At 59.0% G+C, this 20,227-nt stretch overlaps 1 protein-coding gene across 9 annotated transcripts in view; it reads right to left on the bottom strand.

Annotated features, from left to right (window-relative positions):
* Elfn2 (extracellular leucine rich repeat and fibronectin type III domain containing 2) overlaps positions 1 to 15,473 on the bottom strand; it is a 50,415-nt gene extending 34,942 nt beyond the window's left edge. For 4 of the 9 annotated variants that reach the window (XM_021259035.2, XM_087213931.1, XM_021259036.2 and 1 more), the window contains exon 1: positions 15,186 to 15,473. The gene's annotated coding sequence lies outside the window, so the exon portion shown is untranslated. Of the gene's footprint in view, positions 1 to 7,057; positions 7,994 to 14,769; positions 14,927 to 15,185 lie in introns of those variants that run through there. The other 5 variants (XM_004845661.4, XM_087213930.1, XM_021259037.2 and 2 more) reach the window with 2 other exon arrangements.
* Between the last annotated feature and the right edge of the window lie 4,754 nt (positions 15,474 to 20,227).

Genomic DNA, 20,227 nt, shown 5'->3' with positions numbered 1-20,227 from the left:
CGCTCAGCCCAGCCCAGCCCAGCTGGGAAACTTCAGAGAGCTGGAACTCACCTGGGGCCTGCGCAAGTCCCGGCCCTCTCTGAGTTCTCCTTCTCAGGAGCATGCGTGACGTGTGGGCCCCCCACACACCTGGCCGCCATGGCCCCAGTCCCCGCCCCAACGTGCAGCACGCAGGTCCTCGAGCGGCCTCTCCCTCGCCCAGCTGCCCACCACAGGCTGAGTACCTACTGTGTGCCCGGTATTGCCCTGTTCTACAGGCACAGAAACTGAGGCTAGGCTAGGCCAAGTGATGCGCTTGGTAAATGATAAGCTAAGGACTCAAACCTGGTCCGGCACCAAGTTGCCACACCCACTACATGCCAGCATCTTCCTCCTGGATGTTCTCAAGGCACCAGGCTGGCTCTCAGGGATTTCTAAGGGCACCGCAAGGCAGTTAGGAGGGCAGTGCAGGGCCAGATGCCCCAGCTCAATCCTAACCTCATCCCCAACTTGCTGTGTGACAATGGACAGGATCCTTACCCTCTCTGAGCATGTTTCTCCTGCTGCACAATGGAAATGGGACAGTATTTTGCTGGGTTACTGTGAGGATGCAGTAAATTTCTGTGAAGGTTTTAGAACAGTGCCTGGGAGGGGGTGCTACTTAAGTGTTGTTGGAAAAAAAAGGAACACATGACTTCCTTTGCCTTTGTGGTCCAAGAATTGGGTCCCACACAGGATAAGAAGCAATGTTACTTCCTGCCCCACCCAGGTCCAGAGGTGGCAGCAGCCCATGGGCACTGGGCTTAAACCAGGACTTGAAGCAGCTCCGCAGCACCCAGTGAACGAGCGTCACAGCAGGCAGGGAATGGCCAGGGATCTCAACTGCTGCCATCCAAGTCCCCAGGGGATTCAGGGCCTCCTGGACCCCTCCACCCTCCCCTTCCCCACATCCTCCCAGGCAGAAGCCCCATCCAGAGGGGCTCCCGCCTAATACATTCAGCCAACAGTCAAAAGGGGAACCCGGATGTCCATACCCGACAAGCCGCCCAACACAGGGCAGCCCATGGGGCAGCCGGGTGCTCATCGGAACCGTGCACCATTGGTGAACACACAAAGAATGCCAAGAGCCCAGTCATCTGCACAGGACCACGGCCAATAAGGGAAGCCCACACTGAGGATCAGAACTCGGTCCCACTGGGCCCTGAGGAGAGAAACCCAGGTGTGAATCCGAGGCCATGTTCAAAGCAGATCCCTCATGGGAAGAGCAGATCGCTATACAAGCATGTGTGGGTGCAGACACTTGGGACAGTGCAGTTTGGGAGGGAGCTCCAGAGGGTGGACTTTTTTTTTGGTGGTACTGGGGATTGAACCCAGGACCTTGGCACAGTGCTACATTCCTGGAGTGGAAGGGGAAGTAAAACGAATTAAGATTTCTTATGAACATGTACCAACTCCCCACAATCTATTTTTAGATTTCGACACAGAGTCTTTCTTGTTAAAGTCCCTAAGTTGCCAGACTGGGCTCAAACTTCCTGCCTCAGCCTCCTAGAGTGCTGGGATTACAGGCATGCGCCACTGCACCCAGCTCCCCTTTCTGTTTTATACACAGAGAACTTGTGCCAGCTCCCCAGCTTCAAAGGGGGGCTTTATGCCCGAAATTCCTTGGCACGGACACCCCACACAGGGCAAAGTCACCGGATCCCCTGCGGCCACACACTCGCCCCAGAGCTGTCAGGAGGAGGTGCGTGCAGATGGCGACAGGGAGACACAGGGAGACGAGCAGAGCTGGCGCCAGCCAGGCCCTCGGGTGACCCTGCTCAGAATGTGAAAGCCAGACCCACCCTGGAAGCTGGTGGCCCAGGTGCCATCCTCAGCCCGGCCACTCACAGCTGCGTGGCACAAGCCAGCACCCTGCCCATGAGACTCCCTGTCCAGCCCCACTGCCCTCTCTCCAGGTCCCTGTTCCCAGCTGCCCTGCAGGTGGCCCGGATGACAGCCCCAGAGCTCCTTCCTGCCCTCAGGACAAGGTGTACCCCCACACCAGCACTGACGTAGAGGCAGGAGCCAGGTGGGACAGGAAGGTGACCAGCATGGACCCTCGGCCCCTTCCACAGATGAAGAAACTGAGAGTCAGATCATGCACTGCTCAGAGCCCACGACCAAAGTGGGTGGAGGAGCTGAGACGGAAGCCACACTTGGCCACAAAGTGCATCAGACCAGGGGCTCAGTGGCTGGAAACTTCCCTGTCCCCACCAGCAGGGAACACAAGTGCAGAGCTGCTGCCCGGGAGGCAGGGACTGTTTTATTCCCAATGTACAGAAGAGGCCACTGAGGCACAGGGGGACGCAGCTTGCTGGGGGGGCCCTGAGCTAGACAGCTGCTCCCCGCCTCACAGCCCCACACCTTCTCACTCTCCTGGACGCCCTGCTTAGACCCGGGCCCTCGAGCCACTGTGTGGGTCCTCCATTCTCTGGCCGTCCCTCTCTGTCCCTGGAGAACACCCTCTGTCCCCAACCCAGCCCTGCCAAGGTCACACAGCAGGCAGTCGGGAGTCCTATAGCCCATCCCTTCTCTCCTGGGCCTGGGAAGGTTAAAGCGGGTCAGCTGAGCTGTGACCCTGTGTGGACAAGGGGTGGGGTTCACCAAGGCGTCCCCGGGAGCCACTGTGGCAGGTCGTCCTCCCCCAGCCCTGCCCTGCCCCTCAGATGCCGGATTGCGTCCCCATTCCATAGATGAGCAAACTGACACAGGGGCTGTGACTTCTCAGAATGGAGACCTGGGCTCCTATCCCGCACCCTGGCTCACACTCAGCCCACTCCAGCCCAGGTGCTCCCTCCCCACACAAGTATCCCCAAACCTCGCTCCCTCCCTGGAGCCATCCTCCAGGGACTCAGAGAGCCGCTGGCCAGCCTGCAGCAGGGCAGCCATTCCCATCGGACCAGGAGCCCAGGAGCCCAGGTGGGTGGGCACCCTGCCTCCTTGCACAGCCCCTCCACGAGGGCCACGCCTGCCCCGCTCCGTCCCTCCCTCCCTCCCTCCCCCTGGCGCCCCTCCAGGCCTGGCTAGTACCAGGCAGGCCACCCCCTCCCTGGGGCTACCCATGAATCCCACCTCTGTTGGATGCCACAGACCCCCCTTTCTCCTCCCCAAACAGATGGGGTCTTGAGCAGGGACATCACACACAAGGCCAGATCTATTCCCTGGGCCCTCGGAGCTGCCAGGGGGATGGGCAGCCAGCAGGGGTGTGATCTTCCAGGTCCATGGGCCCTGAAATGGGGGCCAGGTGCTCTGAGCTTCATCCTGGGTCACGGGCACCCCTGCTGATCTCTCCTCCCTTCCCCTACCCGACACTGCACACAATGAGGGGCAGGAAGCTCTGTGCCCTGGCAGAGGTATCCAGACCTCAGCATGGTCTCAAGGCCAATAACCTCTGTGCTGCCTGCTGCATTCACTGCTGTGGCCATGGGAGGGGACACAGGCAGGAAAGTCCTTGACCCACAGTAGGTGCGCAATTAAACAGCTGTTCTCTTGGATTTTCACTCTCTTTTTCACCTCTCCTGACCTAGAAGGGTAAGAGATGGGGCTGGCAGAATAGGGTAAAAGAAATCCTAGGCTGGCAGGACAGAATACAGCCTGTCTCGAACACTCGGAGTCCCTCTGGGGCAGCAGTGAGGCCTCCCAGGCCTGCCACGGTTCAGCAGGGATCTGTCTTTCCACCTGGGGAGGGAGCCTTACAGCCAAACCTGTAAACCAAAGCTCAGAGCCGTCACCTCCCTTTTCACAGACAGGTAAACTAAGGTATGGAGTGGTTAAGCCATTTGCCTAAGGTCACACAGCCACTGAGGAGCTGAATGGGCTTCTTTGGACCATTCAGCCTTCTCCTGTGACCTTGCCTCTCCACTCTGGGTCAAGTCCAAACCTGGTGGCTTGAAACACAAGCTCCCCACTCCTCTCTTCCCCAAAAGACGGTGCAGTGCCACAGAGAAAAGCTCTGGACCCAGGGTCACAGGCCAGGCCTGTGCTCCCCTCCCACCTGGCCTCATCCTTGTCTGTGAAATGGGACAAGCCAAGCCTCCTAGGACAGCCACAAATTCACCCTATTTTTTTTTCTCAGTACTGGGGACAGAAGTCAGGACCTTTGCACTGAGCTGCATCCCCAGTCCCCCCCCCCTTTTTCTTTGGTTTTCTGAGACAGGGTCTCGCTATGTAGTTCAGGCTGCCCTTGAACTCACTATGTAGCCCACACTGGCCTTGAACTCAAAGTAATCTCCCTGGCTCAACCTCCCAAGTGCTGGGATTACAGGCATGCGCCACCATGCCTGGCCTCAGCCCTTTTTAAAATTAAAACAGGGTCTTGCTAAATCACTAAGTTGCCCAGGCTAGGCTCAAACTTGGGATCCTCCTGCCTCAGCCTCCCAGAGTGCTGGGATTCCAGGACTCTGCCACCTCACCCAGCTTCACCAGATGTTTATTGAACATCTACATGCCAGGGCCCAACCAGTACTTGTGCTGAGCAGGAACAGGACAGAGAAAGCTGGTACTCCACAGGGTGTGGAGAGCACAGAGTAAACAAATAAACAAACCCTGGCAGATGTGCTGGAGGCTGGAAGGGAACAGAGGGAGGAGGCCCGGAGCACCAGACAGGGTGGTCAGGGAGGGCTTCCCTGGGGAGGTGACACTGGGGCCCTCAGGACAGTCAAAGAGTCTGCCAGTGCCTCCTACATCTTCGCTCATTTAAAAGACCCCTAGATTCCACTGCCGTGCCTCCATTTCACAGGTGAGGAAACTGAGGCTCCCAAGGGCCTGCAGCCTGCAAATGCCACCTGGGGACACAAAGCGCAGCCTGGTGAGCCCAGCCCTGGCTCCCTGCAGCCTTTCGTAGTCTCAGTGTCATAGGCACCCACTGCCCTGCCCCACCCACCCTGGAACAGCTGCCACAGAGGAAGCCTTGCGCTGTGAGTGAATGACCAAGGTCGTGGTGGCCCCATGTCCACCCTTCGGGGTCACCCTGGACAGCCCTTGTCCTCTCCCTGGGCCAACAGGAGATGGGAGGAAGAGGCAGGTTAGAGGCTTTACTTCATGCCTCCCTCGCTGGCCAGGCCCATTGTACAGATGAAGAGACTGAGGCCAGAAAGGCGATGACAGGTGTCCGAGGGCCCTGCCTAGAAAGCGACAGTCCCAGGACCGGAACTAGATCCTAGTCTTTCAAAGACAGTTGTTTGCCTGCTACAAACCCCCTCCAATGATCCCCTCAGGGAGTCCTTTTGCACCCCTCACCTGGCTGTCCCCTGTGGTGCCCTGTGACAGCACAAAGGGTTCCTTCTCCCCAGCCAGGCGCGGCACAGGCCAAACTCCAGGGCCTCCAGAGGAAGCTGCCACATGGGGTTCCACTGCCGAGGTGCTATGTGACCGACACAAGGCCCTCTGCCTCTCTGGGCCACCCTGTTCCTGTCACCATGAACCGGGGACAATCTGCCTACTGCAGAAGGGACAAGGTGCGGCAGGGTACCACAAGGAAGATCTCTGGTGAAAAGACACCGTGGCCTCCTTCTACACATCAGGAAATATTTAGGAGGAATGATGGGGAGGTGGCTGAGAACCACAATGCCAAGTCACGTGCCACACCTCAAACACAGCACTCTTGCAAGGCACGTGCCTCATCCTCACTGGACAGAGGAGGGAAATTAAGGCACAGGTCACACAGTATAAGAACCAGGGCCAGGATTCAAATCCCAATCTTACTGCTCTCCCAAGAGGCTTCCTAGTGTTTCTCAGTCAAATGTTGCTCCAGGCGAATTCTGGAGACCGGGGTCACAGAGAGAAGACAAACGTCCCAGCGAGGCAGAGGCAGGCTACTCTGGAGCAGGACCCTCGGGGAGAGACACAGACACACAAGGGCACCAGGTGGCCCCCAGAGTTGGCTCCCTCAGCCCCAGTGGTGTGACCCCCTGCCCCTGCTGTGTGACCTGGGCGAGTTGCTTCCCTACCTGACACGGAAAAGGCAGGATCAGGGCCTGGGACGAACTCGACTGAGAGAGGAGCAGGAGTCCGGGTGGGGAATGCACAATCAGGGGCCCTGGGTGGGGACAGAGTGGCCAAGGTGGGGCACAGCTTTGGAGGAGGGACAGGCAGCTCAGCCCCACCTCTGAGCCTCCCACCCCTTGAAAAACCCCACAGAGCAGCACCAAGCGCCCTGCCGCGGGTTCCTTTCCCCAGGGATTCCCGCTCCGCTCCTCGGCAGCCACAGCCCCTGCACGTGGGGACCACCAAACCTCCAAGACAGCATCTCCCTCTGCCTAGCAACCACCAACTGCGCGCCGGCAGCCAGCCTCCTCCCTGTCTCCTCCTCTCTCCATGGAGACCACAATGCCACAGAGGCGGCTCCCTCGCCACAGCAACAGCCATCACTCAGCGCCCGCCTGCCCGGACAACAGCTCCCTCCACGTGGCCACCACCAACACAGCCGTGGTGACAGTGACAGCCCGAGCTCTCCTCTCCAGGGCAGCCACTAGCTCCAGCCAGGAAGGCACAGCGCCTGTCTGGGCCTGCCTGCGGCCTCCTGGTGTCAGACTGCTCCTGATCTGCAGCCTCCAGAGGTCAATGACACCAGGTCCAGCCCTGCAACAACACTGCTGGCATTTCACCTGCCCCCAGCTGACCCCAGCCCCCAGTCTTCCCCTCCACAATGCAAAGGCCCCTGCTGGAGAGGGAGAAGAGGCCATGTTGTCCCAGGCTGTCCCTCAAGGGACACCTCCAGCAGGGACAGATGCCTGTGGCCCATGGGTGCTGGTCCAGGTCATCCCCTCGGCCGGCACGGAGCAGGAGCATCCTTCCCACCTCCCTGCGGCCCTGTCCCAGCCCCCAACAGGCCTGCGGCTCTGCCAGCTGCCTCAGAGGCCCTGGGGAAGGGGGCTGGGGAGAAGCTGGCTGGGGGTGCCCACGGCTGGGGACGGACACCAGCCAGGCAAGAAGGCACACCCAGCAGACTGAGGCTGGGCTCATCACGGGTTCACAAGGCCAGGTCATGTGAGCAGCGCTCACACAGCCACGCACACAGTCAGGAGGACCCTGTCCTTACCAGACGTCTGCGGGCAAAGGAAAGGGGCCCTGCAGCCAGCACAGCAGTCCCTGGCCTGGGTCTCCGGGAGGTCCCTGGGCAGCCGCCAAAGCAGAACTGGCAATGGGGTCCTGGGTCCTGGCCCAGCACAGCGGCAGCGCAGCTCCTCTCCTAAGTCCTCTCCTCTGCCAGGAGGCGAGGGGGAGAGAGGGAGGGAGAGGAGAGGAGGAGAGGAAGAGAGGGAGGGGAAAGCAGGAGGGAGGGAGGAGGGAAAATGCTGAAGTCTTGAAGGGTACACTCACTTCTTTCTTAGGGTTCCCATAGCAACCGAATATACCACAAATGATATCAGAGAGAGAGGGAGAGAGAGGGAGAGAGAGAGAGAGAAAGAGAGAGAGAGAGAGGAAGGAGGAGGAGGAGGAAGAGGAGGAGGAGGAGGTGGCAGAGGGAGGGAGGGAAGAAGGGAGGAGAGAGATAGAGACAGAGAGACAGACAAAGAGATGGAAAGATGCGGCTGAGAGATAGGGAGGAAAACAGAGAGAGAGATGGGAAGAGACAGAGACAGAGAGATGAGGAGAGAGCAGAGAGAGATAGAAGCGGAGAAATGGGAGGAGTCAGAGGTAAAGAGACAGGTGACAGGGAAGCTACGTATGGTGGTGCAGGTCCATCATCCCAGCCCGTGGGAGGCTGAGGCAGGAGGATCCAAAGTTCAACCCCAGCCTGGAGAACTTGGCAAGACGGTGCGGCAAAATGAAAAATAAATTTTAAAAGGGCTAGGGCTGTAGCTCAGGGCAAAGGCCCTGGGTTCAGGCCCCAGTACCACAAACCTATACCTATATATAAAATAAAAACAGACCACAGAGCAAGAGCGCTAGAGAGGAAGGGCCTGGAGGTACAGAGAGGGCTGGGGTCACCCATCCAAAGCCGCAAGGCTCAGGGCCAAGGACAGCCAGGTGCCACAGCCATCTTGCCAGTGGCTGAGCAGGAGGTGCACGTACCAGATGGGGTTTTCTGGTTCCTCCAGCCAGTCCCCCAGGCCCCACTCTTGGTCACAGGCACACACATCACACCCACACACGTGTAAGTGCACGCACACAGCCTCACACTGGGCTGGCACCCAGCGATGCCGACCACACCACTTGCTGCTGGTCACCCAAAGGTTAGCACCGCGGCTCCCTGCTTCTGCTGGGCCCAAACCCGCACAACTCCTGGGGCTGGCACCCCTTCCCCAGGTACCCACCTTCCGGCCCCCACTCACACACACACACACAGACCCAGGGCCGGACCCGCCCCATGGGTGCACACACAGGTGTGCGCGCACACGCGGGCCTCTCTCCCTGTCTGGCCCCCATCCCCGCCAGCCAGATGGTGCTGGGCCTCCCTCCCCCACAGGAGGGGCTCACACCTCGGCCCCCTCAGCGGTGCCATTCACAAACACATGCAGACCCACGGAGCGCAGGCAGCCAGCGGCTCCCGGCAGAAAGCACACATACGGCCCCCCACACTGCCTCCACCACTCCCCCACCCCGAGGAAGGGACCCCTGCTGCAGGAAAGGCACCTAGCCCTGGCCACCGCCCACACTAGAGCCCGAGACCTGTGGGCAGCCGGATGCGCAGGCACCCTGGGTCCACACTGGACACACACACTCTCCCATACCCACAAGGGACAACCAACACACCCACCCAGCCGGACACGGGTGCCCTGCTCAGCCAGCCAGACTCGCAGCTGGGCCAGCGCGCTGGGACACACTGCGCAGGCCACATCAACACGCCCACAGGCCACACGCCCCCTCCAGGCCCGCACCCCAGGCAAACACGCCCCCACACAGGACACCCTGCAGAGACTGCACGCCAGCACGTACTTGTCCCCAACCCAGCCCACGCACAGGGAGCCACTCCCGGGTGCAGGGGCCAGGGCGCAAGTGCACCTTGGCCGCGCCTGGGCGCTTCGCGCTGCGGCCTTGAGCGCCCACCGAGGACGCCCGCGGCGCTCGGGCCACCCCCGCCCGCCTGGGCCCGGCCCGGTCCCCGCCCGCGGCTCCCCATCCCGCGCACCGCACGGAGCCCAGAGGTCGTGAAATTGGCTGCGAGCGACAGAGGCTGCAAATTCCAAGCACAGGGAAGGAAGGCGGAAAGCGGCCGCTGGGCGTGCCGCGTGGGCGGGGCCGCAGAGCGCGGGGCGGGACTGGACCCGGGGGCGGTGGCGGCGAGGGCCCAGGCAGGGGGCTCCCAGCGCTCGCTCCCGCTCCCAACCCACACCGGCCTCCGCTGCCCGCCCTCCCCGGCCTGGCTCCGCCCCACCGCCTCCAGGACCCCTTCCAGGCCCTTCAGCTTCTTCCACCCCCACCCTGGCTGGGCTCGTCTCAAAGCTGCGGGCCCAGCCCGGGCGAGGCGGAGAGGAAGACGGTGCGCTGTCCAAGGTGCTGGCCCTCTGCAGCCTCGCCTTTGCCCACCACGCGAAGAGCTGCGCCAGCCAGGTGCCTCGGCCTCCGTGTCCTCGTCTGCGCAATGCAACGAACCCGAGGGGCCTCTGAGCCTGGAGGAGAAATCCCCGAACAGATGCAGGACTCAGCCTGCGGAAACAGACTCGTGTTGTCAGTACCGGCCTCTGCCTTGGGGTTGTGGCCCCCAAAGAAGGCAGGGCCTGGCTCTGAGCTCAACTCCTTGATTCTGGAGAACTTACAGCCCTTCCTCCCCGCAACGCACACTGTAAACATGGGTAATGTGCTTTTCCAGACGAGCACTAAAACTGAGGGTTCTAGCCAAACCCAGTAGGGCACACACCTGTAATCTCAGCACTCTGGGAGGCTGAGGCAGGAGGATCCCAAGTTTGACCCCAGCCTGGGCAACTTAGCAATATCCTGCCTTAATTAAAAAGAGGGCTGTGAATGTTGCTCAGTGCAAAAGCCCTAGATTCACTGTCCAGTACTGAAAAAAAAAAAAAAGTTCCTGAGGCCCACATCAACTCTACTGAATCAAAAGCCCAGCAGGCAGGGCCCAGGAATCTGCATTTTAACACAGAGATGCTCATGACGAAAGGCTTAATTTCTTCACCCAGCATTTCTGTGCCTGTGTGACTAGCCTCAAAGTACTTATTCTTCTTCCAGTCCCCTCCAGGCCTCCTCACCCTGCTCCTCACTCGGTCACTCCACAGAGCACGCCCACCCCCCAGAGGCCACAGGACCTCATTAGGAGGCCTGCAGCCAAAATTAAACAAGGAAGTAGACAGCGACTCATGCTGTGCCTGGCACGTGGCAGGTGCCCAGTCGAGGGAGCTCCGCAGTGCCCAGAGCAGAAGGCATCCCAGCCTCCCTAGCCCTGCCATGCGGCTGGCTCAGCACCTGCTTCCACCCAGCAGCACCAGCCCTGCCAGTCAGGTCACACACTAATAATGTCCATCTGCCGCACAAGCCCTACTGTGTGCACTCGCCAGCTGTTCCCTGGGCCTCATCCTCCAGGGCTCTGAGCTCCCCCAGGCAGGGACTCATCCCTGGGGGCTCCTACCTGAGCCCCAGAGCCTAGCAGTCCTCCAGGTGCAATGTGCTCCATCTGCATGGGAAATGCCCAGAACCATCCTCAGAGCATCCAGATGAAAGGGCTCTGCTCAACAAGTATTTTTTTAGGGCATCTGGGGCCAATGCACAGTGGGAGGGACAAAGAGGAAACAGCTCAACAACAGATTGGAAACCCACCCCCAGAAACGAAGAGGGCCACCAAAGGAGGGTGGCAGGCTGACCCCACAATCTCTGTCTCTCCAAGATCCAAAGGGGACTATAGAGGAAGAGAGATAGGAGAGATGGGCCCAAGAGAGAAACCAAGTCACTTCTGAGTCTCGGGGCTGAGCGTGCTGGTCAGGCAGCCCTTGAGACGGTCCGCACTTTCCCCGAGAGAGGTGGTGGCCAGGATGCACACATGTGCAATCACACACACACACACACACACACACTCTAAGACCAACTCCAGGGAGCAAGGGAAGTGAAGAGGCAGATGGAAAGGAGGTGGGAGCCATCTGACCCCGACTACACAGCAGACAGGGCGCTGCAACCCACTGATGACTGGAACCATCAATCCTATTTTCAAGGCAGCAGAGACTTTCCGAGTTGCACTGGCTGCCCAGGACACACGTGGGTGAGGACAAAAGGCTCTGCTCTTTCCATAACCAAGATGGAGGAGAGTGTGGCAGGTTCTGGGGGGCAGGTGTGACCACAACAGACTTGGCACCCGGACAAGATATAATCCTGGAGAGTCCCACAAGCAATGCCCTGGCCCAGCAATGGGGAAGGCACTGGGAGAAGCCTTGAGGGACTTCACAGGTCCCTGTGCAGGCCAAGTGGGGTGGCGGGGAATGAGATCCAGGAGCTGTCCCCAAGGCCTCTTCCTTCCTGCCCCTTTGCCCCTCCAGCCACCAGATACGGCTCCCAACCCGCTGCTTCCTTACAGCAGGCTCACTGTCCCCATGTGCAGATGTCAAAAGCAAGGCCCCAAGAGCGTCCTCAGCTAGAGAGCCACCCCAAGGAGGAAGGCCCCAGGCCCACCAGGCAAAGGAGTTCAGCAGTGGATGGTGCTGGTTCCAGGGTCACCATGAGGGGGTGCCAGTCCTGGTTCCACCGCTGTGTGGCCCTGGGCTGGTCTGTAACCTCTCTGTCTTGTGTGTGAAATGGGGAATAAAAATATCTCCTACTTGCAGGAGGTTTTGGTGGCACTGGAGTGCCAAGTGCTGCTTACAAAGTGCTTCACACCAGGCCTGGCTCTCAGTAGGAGCTCAATAAATATTAGCTCATATCCTTGTTATTATTATCGCTATAATTGTCATTGTCGCTATCAGCAGCATTGACGGCCACCACCCTCCCTCTGGTCCCCAAGCGCACACCTGCCTGGGTGGCACTCCGTCCTCTGGCATCTCCAGGACTTTTCTGAGGACTGCACAGAACTGGGGCAAGGGAGAGGGGCTCTGTGACTCCAACCCCTTAGACACTGGCCACAGCTATGCTGGCAGCGGCTCTGCCAGGTGCTAACTGAGCCAAGAGAAGGTTAATTTAATCAGAGATCGGGCTGGGGAAGGAGGAGGCAGAGGACTGAGTTAACCTGGTCTGTTCACCCCATCCCCAAGAGGCCTGACTCATTAAGGAGGCTCACACCTGGGGCAAAGCCGCCCAGCCACAAGCACAGCACACGCACCCCAGGGCTTGCAGGACAGGAGGTAGCCCAGGCCTGTACCCGATGCCACAGCTTCACACTCACTCACCCAGCCCCAAGGCAAGCAGCCACTGCCCTCTTACAGAGGACCCCTCCGCCACCACTGTCACACACAGCCAGGATGTAGCACAGGTCGCCTGGGAAGCCACCTCTGCTTCCACAGCAGACATCCTGCAAGACTGCAGGTGACAAGGGAGCCACCCTGGGGAGCAGTCACACAGCACCTGGTGACCCCAGACCCCAGTGGGGGAGACCTGGCAGCTGATGTGCCATTCCTACCTGAATCTGTGGGCTGGAAGAACACATGGCCTCGCCTGAGAGTCCAGAGCAGGCTCTGCTCCAGCCAGTGACTTCCGGGCCACCTCACCCCCTTGCACAGAGCTCCTCATCCCTCCCTCCTTGAAACAAGAGCACCCTGCCTTGTCAGGAGGGACCTGCTAATAAAAGTTTCCCTGCAGCCACGGACATTAAAGTCCAGCAAACAGGCCTCAGTTTGCCCATCTGTCAAGTGTGCACAGAATAGCAGCCAGCCCATCCACTTCACAGGACTGCTGGGCCAATCCAAGGAAGGAAAAGAAAGTTTTTACCAAGTTAGACTTAAACAGAAGAGCAGCTCCCCCGGGTGAGAGGGACGGGGACAGAGCTCATGGGGACTGAGCCCTGCCAGGAGCCCCATGGAGGACCCCTTCGTCCTTCTCGTCCCTCCCCAGGTTGCAAGTGACACAGACACTGACAGATGACAGAATGCCTAAATCCAAACTTTTTTTTTTTGGTACCGGATATCGAACTCGGGACCTTGCGCTTGCAAGGCAGGCGATGGAACCACTGAGCTAAATCCCCGGCCCTGAATGCCTAAACCCTGAAACAAGAGAAATGGCCAAATGAGATGAAAACCCTAGGAACTGGGCTCGCTGGCTGTGGCAATTTTTCTGTCGTCACATGCAGATCACGCTCTAAATCACACGGGTCTGGGGTGAGGGACCTGTCTGGGACAGGGCACCAAGGGCTCAGAAGGGGCCTCTCCATGTGGAGGCAGAGGACAGGTAGCACTGGGGGCGCAGGCAAGGAAGGGATCCCGCACCCACTCAGGCCACGGCAGAGGCCTCTTGGGGCCCCACTCACTCAAAGGCTCCCTCCCTCCCTCTTCTGCCCCTCACACACACTGGGCAGGGCCACCCTGAGCCCCACATCCATGGTGACCTCACATACACTCTGGCCAGTGGGGGTGGCCCCTTACACAGCTGTCCCGGTGACGTCACTAGCAGCCTGGAGCTGATGTCACACCCCAAGATTCTCACTGACGTCACACACTCTTCTCCACGACGGGCCCCCTTCAGTGAGTCCTCCTTCCTCCTCCCACGGACTGGTGGCCCAGTGGCCCCCGGGTTACTGTACATAGCTGCAGAACCCAGCGCTAGCTCAGAACAGCACCAGTGTGTGCGTGCACTCCCCAGCAGGGCACACATCTGCACACATGTGCAAGCCCATATGCCCTAACAGCCTAGACATGGCACGTCCCGCAGGTGTCCACAGGCTTCTGGGGCAGGGGTGTGAGCAGGCACACACACACATGCAAATCCACCCGGCTCCCCTTGTGAAAATGTCCCCACAACTGAATCAGGCAGCCCAGGACCGCAGCAGCTTCTCCCACTCGCCCGGGTGCGGCCAGCCGCTGCCCCTTCCCCCAGCTTCTCGCCTCTGACAGTCTGGCCTGCTGACAGGGACAGCCGCAGCCTAGAGACACACACACACACACACACACACACACACGCACACACTCCAGCCCAACACCTGTGTCGCTCAGCCAGGACCAAGCCAGTGCCCTCCAGAAGCCGCTGCTGGGTGGGCAGAGCCCAGGGGAGGCCACAGGCAGAAGCCAGAGCTGCACAAAGTGCCTCAAGGACTACACTCCTCCCGAGGGTCCCTGCCACTTCCCCCCTCCTCTCCCGCCTGAAACACTACAGCCTGGCAGCCTCCATCCTAAACACAAGCTGCCCAAGTGTCCACACACACACGCACACTAACATTCACCAGCTGGCTCCCCTCCAAACACCCTGGGAAACCCTGCTGGGTCACAGGCTGTGTGCATGTGTGTGTTCATGTGTGTGCAGACAGTGGGATGCACCCTGTGTCCACACACTCGGCACCCACATTCCTCCCCACGTGCACACAATGCCCGGACAACACACCCACCCTTCCCCTCCCCCACCAGTTGCTGGAGCCCACACATGCAAACACACGCACTGGCACACGCACTTGCGGGCGCGCGCGCACACACACAAACACACACACACACACACACACACACACAGCCGGCAGTGGCCTGGCGCTGCCAGGCTGCAGTCTGCCGGTTATGCCGCTTCTCTGGGTCACCCCACACCAGCCAGTGGAGGAAGGGGCAAAGCCTTCTCAAGGGTCCCCTCCCACAGTTCTGGTCCTCCCACCAAACCCACCGCCCCTGCTGGGAAGGGCATGAAGCCCCACCCTGGACCCCTCCCCCTGGGGCGGCCATCCAGCACCAGCCAACCCCCCCTTACCAGTTAGAAGATGAATTCCTTGACCGGCAGGACCTCGTAAAAGAGGGGAGTCAGGGCCTTCCATTCGCAAAGATGGGGGCAGAGAGATGCGGTGTGGCACTGGCTAGCAGAGCCGTCCACCATCCAGCCTCTGCATCACCCCCTAAATGCTCACCTCACCGATCGTCCTTGGTGTCCTCCCCCTGCCTCCGCCCACCCCCGCCCCCACCACCTCTGCCCAGGGTGGTCCCCCGGGGGTCTCACGGGGATTCCCAGACCTGGCGGAACTGGGGGTGGCTCTCCCCGTCTCATCCTCCCCCTTCTGGATCCCTCTCCAAGCCCCACCCGCGCTGGCGGCCCGGGGTGCCCTTCGGCTCCAGCCCCAACTCCCCCGTCCCGCCGGCCCGGGGCACACAGATCCGGAGGAATTCACTCACCTCCAGCCCCTCCGAGATCAGGGCCGCCTCCGGGCCGCGGCGGGCCCTGCGCGCGAGTGTGCGTGTGAGCCTGGGCGAGTGTGCGCGGCGCCTGGCGGGCTCAGCGAGCTCGGCCACGGCTCCGTGCGTGTCGTGTGTCTGTGGCGTGGCTCGCGCGTGTGTGTCTGTGTGTGTGTCTGTGAGCGAGCGAGTGCGCGCAGACACCGCCACCCCCGCCTCCCGCCGTGGCGCCCGGGAGGGGGCCGGAGCGCGGCGTGCGTCAGGGGCCGCCGGCGGTCGGTCCGTCCGCCCTCGCCCGGCGGGCACCCGGCTCCCGGCTCGCTCCGCAGGCCTCTCCGCAGCCAGCCCCCGCCCACCCCCCTGCCGACAGGATCCTTCCACGGACACACACCCGCGGGGCGGGGGCCGCGCCCGGCTCCCGCGGTGCAGCTGAGGCACCGCGAACCCTCGGAGCCCCGGCCCCGCCCCAGCCCGTTTACTACTCACCCACGGGGTCCGGCGCCGCCGACTGGCTAGTGCAACAGCTGGAGGCAAACTTATGGCGGGGCGGGCGGGCCGCGGGGTGCGCAGCGCCCCCCAGCGCCTTCCGGCGGACACCCCCGCCCCCGCCCCCCCAAGGCCCCCAGCTGCCCTCCCCCTCCGCCTGCTCCCTGCTCCTGGCTCCGGGATCACTTCGAAAGGTGGCTGCTACGAACCCATTTTACAGGCGAGGCAACTGAGGCTCGGCGGAAAGCGGGCTCCCCAAAGGCATCACACAGAGCCTGCGGCTCAGAGACTCCCTCTCCCAGACTCCTGCCTCTGGTCAGGGCGTTGGAGGGGTGATCGCTACCTCTCCCGTCCCCCAGATATGTCCCCAGGAGGATCATGAGCTTTGTTACACCCCAGAGAAGCGTTGTCCTAAGACCTTCTTGACCGGTTTCAAGCCCCCTCCCACACACACCTATGTCACCTGCGAGGGGGGAGGCTCGGCAGGAGGCCCACTGCCCCCCCACACACACCAGCACCGGGGAGGGAGCATGTGTTGGGTTTCGGCTTGGGCCAAGCGCCTCCTCCAGCCGCTGTCACCCGCACACCTAGACAGCCAGCCCAGCCACCGCTGGCAGGCCCTGTGCGTCTCAATCACTTTCAAGGGACCCCCTGTGCCAACCCTGTGCGCAACTGCTGCCCAGAGGCAGGGGCAACACGTGCGGGCCCCGATGTCAGAGCCTAGGCTACATCCAGAAGGAGGAATCGGAGTTGGTCGGATGGAGAAGACGGAGAAAGGTGTCCCCGGCTGCGGGAACAGCGTGTGCAAAGGCGCAGGGGGGTGAAGCATCCTGGAGGGGAGGAGAGGGTGCGGGGAACTCCACAGAGATGGTGTAGAAAAACGATTGTTCAGAAATTCTTCCCTCTGCGCACAGGAAAGTGGTCCAGGATGGAACTAGGAGGACAGAGAAGCAATGGAAGGAGGCCATCCACTATCTAGGGGTACGGACGTTTCACCCTTACCCCAAACTGCCTGGCACACTCCTACCCACCCTTCAAGGTCCCACGCTGCAGACCCAAACAAGCCATTATGGTGTCTCCACCCTCTAACCCAAGTTCTCCTAGAGGGTAGGGCCAGTGTGGAAGGCACTGTGTGGCCCCACCCAAGGGTGGCGGGAAGCAGGGTCCCGCTCTGCGTCTGCGTTGACTAGCCCTTCCCAACGCCCCGCCCCCTGCAGGCACAGTGACCCCTACGCCCTCTGGCGGACCTGGCGCGCAACTACAGAGAGCTCCTAATCTACCTGCAGGGTTGGGGGTGGCTGTTGGGCTCAGGTGCTTTCTGAGGTGGGCACAAGCAAATACCCACCTAATCCTCTCTGAGAAAGGGCCCCAGGGAACACCAGGCGTCAGAGTGGCAAAAGAAACCCACTTCTGGCTCCATCCACGTAACTCTCCTAGTTGTTTACACAGTGCAAGTTCTAACCCACTATGAGCCTCAGTTTCCCCTTTTGTGAAATGAAGATAATAATGGGAGAGTGCTAATACTCACTACATGGGCATTCTCTTCTCCCTCAGAACCCTGGGTCTGGCTGTACTAGCTCGTATGTGCTTATGAGATTCTCCCTTTGGAGATTTTGCCCTTGCTAGGCAGAGGTGAATTGGCAAGTTTCAGATTCTTCGCTCAGTTGCTGGCCTGAATAAGGTGGGGCTGGCCTGGGCTGAGTGTTAGTGGTCCACATCCTCAGGATACTCCAACAGCCTTTAGATCAGTGCTGTCTGCAACTTTCTGCCACGGTGCAAATACACATAAATATAATCTGCATTATCCAATATGGTAGCCGCTAACCACGAGTGGCCATTGAGCAGTTTGAATTGTGGCTAATGCAACTGCACAACTGAACTTTTAATTTTAATTTTTATTGATTTAAATTTAAATAACCATATGTGGCTTGTGGCTACCATGTGGACAATGCAAATCCAGAAATACAGGAACCTCCCTGCTAATGTAGAACCAAAACAGCCAGCACACACACTTGCACACACACACACACGTACACACACACACACACCAGAGGACCCCGAGCACTTGGGTGAGGTCATGGGAAGAGACTGATGTAGACACAGGCAGCAACACATTCACCTCAGAGTCACACTCCTAAGCAAGCCTTGTGGCCCTTTACCTGGTCGCCTATAACCACTCCTCCTCGCTCACCTGTTCAAACCCCAGTGATGCCCAGAGCCCAAGCAGAGATGCAGAGATGCCCAGTTCTCATGCTCAGTTCTCATGCCTGGCTGCGTGTTTCACAGAAAGTACGATGTGTGCCTCAGAGATGCATGGTAAGTCCTCTCTGCTAGAAAATAAAATCTAGGCTCCCTCGCTTGCCCAGATAAGGGTTTTTATGGCTTTTGTCTAGATGTCCCCTCAAAGCCTCATGTAGTCACATGTGAGGTTTTTCAGAGGTGGCTGGATCTAGGGTGTGTGATGCTGGGAGCAAGGGTGCAATGCTAGGATTAAGAGTGTGAGTGCTACCTGCCCTAAGAGTGGGTAGCCTGAATGAGATGTAAGGGCTAGTGTGGTCACTTGTCTCTTACTGTCTTGCTGACTTCGGCCTTCTGCCTGCCATGAACTATTTGCACTCTGTGATGCCCCTCTGCCATGTCACCCTGCCTTAGAGCCAGCCAACTATGAACTGAAACCACTACAAACTGTGAGCCAAATAAACCTTTCCTCCTTTAAATTTGGGTGTTAGTATTTTGTCTCAGCAATGAGAAAAGTAACTAAGACAGGGCCCTTTGCAGTCAGGTCCAATTTATCCTTCAGCAATTCTCGTGTCATGCATGCTCTGTGCCCGCCAATACCCAGCACCTGCCCTGTCCCCAGCATGCCATGCATCTCACCCCAGATCTCCACCTTTGTGCTTTTGATCCTGCTGTCCCCTCATCCTGGGCAGTCTTCCCTCCTCTCAGCTCTGTTCCCAGTGTATCATCAGCTCCCCTAACTCTAATACTATTCAGAGGTCACCTCCTCTTCGACGACACCTCCTGCTACTAGTGGCCACACCTAGCCTGGTGGTCACGTTACTTCTTTCTCTGTTGGCTCCCAGACCATGTGGAGACCTCCTGACATCACATATCACATCATGTTATTATTCATTATCTCCTGTTTCCCTCCCCAATTTCTTCTCCCCCACCATACAGTTTTAGCAGAATTTGAATCAGTCAGCCTCCCTGCCAATAGCTGGCCTGATGGAGTCATAGGTGGTGATATGTGGACAGGAAAAGCAGTAGGAGCAGAACCATCCCAGAAATCCCAATGCCAGAGGACACAGGCGGGCACCACCCACTGCCTGGTCCCCTGCCCTCATGCCAGACCCCATCTGCTCTGGGATGGACCCGAGGTGCCAAGGAGCTGCCCCCAACAACACACCAACAAGTGCCTTTTTTTTTTCCTTTGGTACCAGGGATCGAACTCGGGACCTTGCACTTTCGAGGCAGCCACTGGAACCACTGAGCTAAATCCCCGGCCCAACAAGTGCCCTTTATTACCCGGCTGGCAGATGTGGCTTGAATATAGGTAACCCATGGCTACATTGCCAAGGGACATTTATTTTTCCATCTTTCCTTCTCTGGATTTAGAGAACAGAGAGGTCAGAATGACAGGAACACTGGAATGTCAAACGTTTCATGCGTTGTTTAAGGTGAATACTAAGGGATACCCTTCATACAGAGGTGAATTTTTTTTTTCCACTTGGTCCACAGGGCCTTTTGAGTTGAGACTAAGAAAATTAGGTTAAGTGATTCTTTTAGAGAAACACACACACCCGGCAAGAATCTAGGGTCATATTCCTGTGTTGGATCCAAACCAAAATATCAAACTTTCGGTTGGGCCTCAGCACTGGAACTGAGGGTTATGACAGTGGAGGGGATGCAGCAGAGACACAGGGGCCTGGAAGGAGCAAAGAAGCCCGGCAGGAAATGCTCCATTGTTCTGAGAGGACCGGACAGGAAAAGTGTGAGCCCTGCCAGCAAGGGGCCCCTCTGATCTCAGTCTTTTAGGGTTTCTGGGTACCATGACAGTCACAGGAAGCAGGGTCGAAGGGACAAACAATTCCTGGTTTGATAAGGATGAGAGGACTTGGAGCTGAGGGCCAGGAGAGTGGCTTGGAGGAAGGGGACAGGGAGGGACACTCCCCCAAGGAGGGCTTGGAGCATTTTGGAGAACACACACCTCTAAAAGGGGTGAGCAAGACAAGCCCTGGCCCCACTTCCGCCCGCTGACACCTTCCGTGCCCTACTTCCTCCAGAAACCTTGTAGACATGTTTATCATATTAGTCATCTATTGTTGTGAAATGAATTACCTCAAAACTCAGTGGCTTAAATCATCTGAAAAACAAAACATGAAAACAAAAACCACTGACTCTCAGTTTCTGGGGTGTGGGGCTGGGAGCGTGGGTCACACTGGATTGAGATCCAGCAGTACAGCTGGGTCCCCCGTCCTGGGGCAGGACAGGACTGGGGCGCTGCTTTCCAGGTGGGCCAGCTGCATGGTGACAGGTGACAAGTCAGTGCTGGACAC

Source organism: Heterocephalus glaber, unplaced genomic scaffold (assembly GCF_053883595.1).
Source record: "Heterocephalus glaber isolate CG9 unplaced genomic scaffold, H.glaber_assembly_v1.0 deba00001444, whole genome shotgun sequence".
In the NCBI taxonomy this organism is placed as follows: Eukaryota; Metazoa; Chordata; class Mammalia; order Rodentia; family Bathyergidae; genus Heterocephalus; species Heterocephalus glaber.
This window is presented reverse-complemented; position numbering and strand designations above follow the sequence as displayed.